Source organism: Salmo trutta, chromosome 14 (assembly GCF_901001165.1).
Source record: "Salmo trutta chromosome 14, fSalTru1.1, whole genome shotgun sequence".
Taxonomy (NCBI): Eukaryota; Metazoa; Chordata; class Actinopteri; order Salmoniformes; family Salmonidae; genus Salmo; species Salmo trutta.
The window spans coordinates 56454348-56461944 of NC_042970.1; the positions used below are offsets into that span (position 1 = coordinate 56454348).

Consider the following 7597-nt stretch of genomic DNA (forward strand, 5'->3'; position numbering starts at 1 on the left):
CATGGCTACCACAGCATTCTGCAGCGATACTCCATCCCATCTGGTTTGTGCTTAGTGGGACTATAATTTGTTTTTCAACAGGACAATGACCCAACACACCTCCAGGCTGTGTAAGGGCTATATGAACAAGAAGGAGAGTGATGGAGTGCTGCATCAGATGACTGAAAATGTAATGGCGCCGGAGGAGATGGCTACCATTTTTTTTACGGGCTCTTAACCAAATTGTGCTATTGTGTGTTTTTTCACGTTATTTGAAACTTATTTTGTACATAATGTTTCTACCACCGTCTCTTATGACCGAAAAGAGCTTCTGGATATCAGGACAGCGATTACTCACCTCGTACTGGACAAAGATTTTTTATCCCACATCCCGTCATTCGCAGGATAAAGAGATGGAGATATCGGGGACGTACAGTGGTTCCTCTGACAGTTATGTCATACTGCGGCACACCCTACGTGCTGCTGCAGCATTCTGGGGCAGCATTCATTTAATTCTCAGCCATTTCTGCAAGTTATTTGCTAGTTTGACCACCAGAGGGCATCTTTGAGAAGCATTTGACAGTATTCCGTAATTGGAATTACCAGAGAATTTAAAACCTTTTTTGTATTAACATAGTATATGGGGTTGATTTAAGAAATTTGGCTTAATTAATTTGATTTAATATTATGGTGCTTCCATTCAGAGAGAAATTGTCAGTTTGTAAATTCAGACCGTTTCGCTCTCGGAGCGCACACGGGACATTCGTCCTGAGGAGTAGGGTTGATTTGAGCGTTCTGGCCTTACAACCGCAGTCAAGCACCCAAGCTAACGTTGGCTAGCTACTTCCAGACACAAATGAGACCACTCTGGCCATTTTACTCGACCTAGCAGAGCTGGTAAGGCAGTTTTCGTGTTAACCAAAGCATCGGTGACTGTAAATGTGCTGCTGGAAACAATTTTATTACGCTTTTTTCCAACGTTTACTTACAGCCCATATTCAACGGGTGTTCAGCGCTCGTAAAGCAATTATTCTGCGATCTGGTACACTCAGACGAGAGTGCTCTGAAATCCGTGTAGATAGCAGGCTGGACACATGACATTAACAACGTTCTTTTCTGATTAAAAAAACTAGTTCATTGCATCTGCCGTGGAGCCATATTTCCCAGCTGCTTGCCGTCGTTTTGAAGTAATCGCAAAAAAACAGGCCTTATTTTAGTGCATGCTCCAATTAGTTATATTGAGCACCATGGCACCAACTCGCCTTCCGAACGTTCTATTCCCAGCTTATTGTTCTACGTCACAATGCCTGCTTCGCTATTGTTGGTAATGAGACCCGTTCACGTTGTTTTATAGTTAAAATGTAAACAACAAAAATATTATTGGAACTCTGCGGGCTTCCCATTGTTTCCTATGGGGGAAATATAGGCATGTCTGTCTATTTCACCAAATATCTCGCAATGTGTATATTTATATGTTTTTCAAGTGGGGTGTGACCGGTGTGAAATGGCTAGCTAGTTAGCGGGGTGCGCGCCAATAGCGTTTCAATCGGTGACGTCACTCACTCTGAGCCCTGAAAGTAGTTGTTCGCTGCGGCTTTTATGTAAGTCTGGGCAGCGAGCTCGTTTTTCATCGATCACTAGACCAGAAATTGTCAGAAGTTTTAATTTTTTCCCTACTTTTTCATTACGCAAACATAAGCACAGTTGACACCATCGAGGTGGGGATGTTTACTTTCTACACAAGTAGTTTTTTTTCCAGTTCCGTCCGAACAGATTGTAGTGGTAAAATAGAAAAAGGGATACATTTTTTATGGAATTCTCATCATCACTCCAGTCAAAACAGGCTCTGCGAACGTTCGATTCCATCAATTTGCTATGGGCTCGCGCTAGTGTTCCAGTTTAGCCAACGTTCCTTAAGCCGTTTTTCAGCCTTGGGTGAATTTTTACTCATTCTATTGTCGAGCCTATAGATAGCCAGAGCGAATTTACGAAAGCACCCGAATGTCCATTAATAAAGCACAATGACTATACCATTTAGCTAAGCTAAGAATGACTAGAATAATCAAGTCATTAAACGTTGGGTAGTTAGTTAGCCTATAGTTAATATACTGGCAAGTTTGATGTATAACTACTAACGTTAGGTAGCTAGCTAACATACCGGTACATACTGCTGTAATGATATGCTATGTGGTTCGTAAGGACAGAGTTGCTAACAAGTTGTCAGCCAACAACGTGTAAGGTAACTTATTTGAAAAGTCCTTACTTAATTACATTGAGTAGCAAGCTACCCCTTGGTCGTTAGGGCAAATCTGGTCTGTGATAGGAAGGGGGGTTTTCACATCTAGCTCGGTTATTAGACTATTCTTTAGTAAAGGTTGAATAGTCTATTGTTCAGCTATTAGCCCTCCTCCCCAACTTGCAACAAATTGCTGTTCCCATCTCATTCCTTTCCCTCCTCCACGTGTCATCATTCTGCTCCTGATTGGCTCGCTTGTGGGCGTGCTGGCAGGATATGGCAGCATTTTTGGTTGTGCGTCAAGAATTCTGCATACAGCAGCACGTTTGTATGAGGTATGGTTATTCACAGGCAAATGGTTATATGCTATGGAGGTACATTTGACTCTTTTTGTCGAGAGCAAAACCTTTTTTATATTCAATCAAAAATCATTGTTCTGAAAGCAACTTTTTTCCGACACAAAGACAGTCAAAGCAGACACCTACGAAGATGGCATCTCAGGTAAGCAGCACTGGGCTGTATTGACGTATCCTAACAATTACATCTGCTGCTTTAGATTGAACGGTCATATCTCAGTTATTGTTTTCATGTCTATAAAGAAATAAGCTGTTTGCTTTACTTTCAGAGTGAGCTGACCAAGGGGTCGAAAATGTAGATATTGCCAGATGTTCACTGTGCGAGGAACAGGCCGTGGAAGCTTTATTGCTGGCAAAAGTGTCCATAACCAGAGGTAATTAAACTGTTCTGTTATTTTTCTCCATCTCTGCCTGTCTTGTTGTACATAGAACCTGTCTCACATGCATTAATTAAAAAACCCTTAAGATGTAAGCTGCTAATTTTCAGATTTACACCACATAAACACAGCCATTTTCACTGGACTATCTGTTGCTGCCAAGTCATGATTTCCCTGGGGGTTAGCCTTGCAATAATCAAGTGGTGAGACACACAGCCCTCTATATTTAAATGTTTCAGGTACACTCCAATAGGTGTCTGCGTCACATACAGTATCTTCTATTGACATTATCTTCTATTGTTTGTCGTTGTGTGTCTGTTTCTCAGCATAAAGTACTCTGTAGCCACTTAGTGTGGACACCAGATGAGACCACACACACACACAATAACTCTCTCTTCTTCACTTCATCCCTCTCCCCCTTCTCACCTAAATCCTCTAGGTTATATCAACTGGCTGACACAGAAGGCACAGCAAGATCATAGGTGAGATGTCACTTGGTCGGGTCAACAGTAAGTATTATTAAGGAGATGCTTTACATTAAAATACAGAGAGAAGTAGTAGTCCCAGAGTTAATGATCCAAAGTCAGTTTTGCATTTCACCTCCTGATTTAAGATGACTGACTGTTAGAATAAAAAAAAACAAGTCTTAATCATGCCCTCTCATCTGCAGGTACTGTATGTTTTGATGTGAGAGAGGAAGCCAGTCCCATCATCGCCACTTCACCCGCTTTTAAGATAACCTTCGGGACAACTGGGGGCCCAAGGCGGGTTAGGAGACACCGCAATTATGATGAGCTGAGAGAATATTAGGGTAGCACTGTAATTCATGAATCATATGCTGTCTGCCCCTGTTCTTACCGCTCCCCCTTTCTGTCTTCTACACCTCTCTCCCCACCTCGCCTTTCTTCTCGTTTTATAATGCACACCATATGTGCATTGAGGTACAGATTGAACTTGTATTTATAATATTACAATTATTATAATTATAATGCATTTATAACACCTGGATAATGAACTTTTTTCAATAAAGAATTTCACATTCTCCACTGGTTGAAATTAAGTATCTCATTGAAATACTATCCTGTGTCCTCAGATTAATGCAGATGAAGGGAGTTAGATATGCATAGTTTATTTACTGTATATATGAATTACAAATCAATCATGTTTCTAGTCTATTGAATAGTTAAAATGTGTAATCATTGATGTCCCAGGAGCAGGAGTGGTAAACACTGTTGAAGTGTGTAATTGTAATACATATATGCAGACACGGCATCATTCAAATAATGGAGTTTGATATGACTGAAAAAGAATGTCTCAGAGATTCATACCTGAACCGCACCTTCATTTGCCAAGGAAGAGTACATGATCAGTGAATATATTCAATGTAGAGGCTACAATGTGGGAATCTCATGCGTGGTAATAACTACAGTACATGTGTATATTGGACTTGCATCCATTTATTTGGTGGGGGCTATGGCCAAACAGCCTGTGTAAATTTGGGTTAATAAACCGTAAACTCAACCCTCTGTCTGGACAATTGTTCCTTTATGACAAAGTTATTGTAATGACCTGACTAAATCATAAAGGAACAATTGTCCAGACAGAGGCTTGAGTTTACAGTTAATTAACCCAAATTCACACAGGCTGTTTGGCCATAGCCCCCACCAAATAAATGAAGGATACCCTATAAAAGAACCATGACTTTCTCTTGTGAAGGCCAGAAGTAAGAGAGAGAACAATGGCTAAACCTGGTCTTAACTTCCAATGCTCCATCCCCCTGCCCAACCCCCCTCCACACCACTCCGCCAACCACCAGGATGCCTGGCATCAGAACATTCCAGGCATTCCCGTGATTGGCAAATAGCAGTTGATTGGCATGGCGGACCCCGCGAACACCGGATACTGGTAAGTACAACACAACCAACTAATAGCCTAATACATAACACACAGCTGTCTGTGTGTGTCGCTACATTATTATATCCATAGGCTTCATTAATGCCATTCAGACTTGAATTTGATACAACAACTATCATAGCTGAGGTTCATAGATAGGTTCTGAACTAATATTCATACCAAACGTTTTAGGGTCCATACACAGATCGGCTACATACTGTAGCTAGCTACACATCCATCGGCATAAAGTTATTTTTATCTCCACTACACAATAAGCAAGTAAATAGCTAGCTATGTTACTTCAGCTGCATTGCAAGGCAAGCTTACACAATTGTACATTCAATTTGCAGTAAATGCTTTAGCTAGCTAGATTCTCAGGAGTCCCTAAAACATTAAACAACACAAATTACAAATTCATTCTCCTAACACTAGCTAGCTGGCTAATGTTAGCTAGTCAGATAAGTTGCTAAATAGCGATTTTCGTAAATTAACTTTGTGACCAAAAAATATACACAATCGTTTGTCTCTACATTAACTAACATATTTGACTCGTTATGACGTTATAACAACTTACATCTGGCTCCACCGTAATGTTTTGTCAGCCATCTTTGTTGAAAAACGCCACAAAGGCAAGGGTGGCTCATGTCAAAATTTGTCATTGGAACCACTCCATACGATTGGTCATATAAAAACCATGGGACCCAAATGCATAATGAGTGCTCTAACTTCCCCTTGTGGTGGTCTGGAGCAATGAAGCCATGACGCTGGGTACATCTAAGTCCCACAGTGCAAGCTCGCAACTTTTAAAGGAGGAACCACTGTAGGTCGGGTTGCCTCGTAAGCATACGACGGTGAGTGGGTAATCTGTCTTTACCATCAGTCCTATAAGCCAACGTACAATCATTGGATAACAAAATAGGCAAGCTACGATCACAAATATCCTACCAACGGGACATTAAAAACTGTAATCTTTTATGTTTCACCGAGTTGTTGCTGAACGATGACATGGATAAAATACAGCTGTCGGGGAATTACACTGCATCGGCAAGATAGAACAGCTGCCTCCGGTAAGACAAGGGGTGACGGTCTGTGTATGTTTGTAAACAAAATATACACACAAAATCTAATATTAAGGAAGTCCCGAGGTTTTGCTCTCCTGAAGTAGAGTATCTCATGATAAGCTGTAGACAGCACTATTTACCAAAAGAGTTTCTGTATTTTTCGTAGCTGTCTATTTACCACCACAAACTGATGCAGGCTCTAAGTCCGCACTCAATGAGCTTTATAAGGCCATAAGCAAACAGGAAAATGCTCATCCAGAGGCGGCACTCCTAGTGGCCAGGGACATTAAATGCAGCCGTTTTACCAAATTTCTATCAGCATGTTAAATGTGCAACCAGAAGAGAAAAACTCTAGACCAACTTAAGACCACACACAGGGACGTGTACATAGCTCTCTGTCCATTTGGCAAAACTGATCATAATTCTTTCCTCCTGCTTACAAGCAAAAACTAAAACAGGAAGCACCAGTGACTCTGTCAATAAAGAAGTGGTCAGATGACGCAGATGCTAAGCTACAGGACTGTTTTGCTAGCACAGACTGGAATATGTTCCGAGATTCTTCCGATGGCATTGAGGAGTACACCACATCAGTCACTGGCAACATCAATAAGTGCATTGATGGCGTCGTCCCCACAGTGACCGTACGTACATACCCCAACCAGAAGCCATGGATTACAGGCAACATCCACATTGAGCTAAAGGGTAGAGCTGCTGCTTTCAAGAAGCGGGACTCTAACACGGAAGCTTATAAGAAATCCCACTATGCCCGCCGACGAACCATTAAACAGGCAAAGCATCAATACAGGACTAAGACTGAATCATATTACACCGGCTCCGACGCTCATCGGATGTGGCAGGGCTTGCAAACTATTAGACTACAAAGGGAAGCACAGCCGCAGGCTGCCCAGTGACACAAGCCTACCAGACGAGCTAAATTACTTCTATGCTCGCTCCGAGGCAAGCAACACTGATGCATGCATGAGAGCATCAGCTGTTCTGCACGACTGTGTGATCACGCTCTCTGTAGCCGATGTGAGTAAGACCGTAAAAACAGGGCAACATTCACAAGCATTAGGGCCAGACGGATTACCAGGACGTGTACTCCGAGCATGCGCTGACCAACTAGCAAGTGTCTTCACTGACATTTTCAACCTGTCTGACCGAGTCTGTAAAACCAACATGTTTCAAGCAGACCACTATAGTCCCTGTGCCCAAGAACAGTAAGGTAACCTGCCTAAAAGACTACCGACCCGTAGCACTCACGTCTGTAGCCATGAAGTGCTTTGAAAGGCTGGTCATGGCTCACATCAACACCATTATCCCAGAAACCCTAGACCCACTCCAATTTGCAAACCGCCCCAACAGATGATGCAATCTCTACTGAACTCCACACTGCCCTTTCCCACCTGGACAAAAGCAACACCTACGTGAGAATGCTATTCATTGACTACAGCTCAGCGTTCAACACCATAGTGCCCTCAAAGCTCATCCCTAAGCTAAGGACCCTGGGACTAAACAACTCCCTGTGCAACTGGATCCTGACGGGCTGCCCCCAGGTGGTAAGGGTAGGTAACACATCTGCCACGCTGATCCTCAACACTGGGGCCCTCAGGGGTGCGTGCTCAGTCCCCTCCTGTACTCCCTGTTCACCCATGACTGCATGGCCAAGCACGGCTCCAACAACATCATTACGTT

The 7597-nt window shown here is 42.5% G+C and overlaps 2 long non-coding RNA genes across 2 annotated transcripts; both read left to right on the forward strand.

Moving 5' to 3' along the window:
* Positions 1-838: 838 nt before the first annotated feature.
* On the forward strand, positions 839-2902 carry LOC115208412 (uncharacterized). The gene is made up of 3 exons (XR_003881165.1): positions 839-876; positions 2489-2716; positions 2841-2902. It is a non-coding gene; the product is annotated as an uncharacterized LOC115208412 (long non-coding RNA).
* Positions 2903-2904: 2 nt separating this feature from the next.
* Positions 2905-3889, forward strand: LOC115208413 (uncharacterized). The gene is made up of 3 exons (XR_003881166.1): positions 2905-2945; positions 3388-3457; positions 3619-3889. It is a non-coding gene; the product is annotated as an uncharacterized LOC115208413 (long non-coding RNA).
* The last annotated feature ends 3708 nt before the right edge of the window (positions 3890-7597 follow it).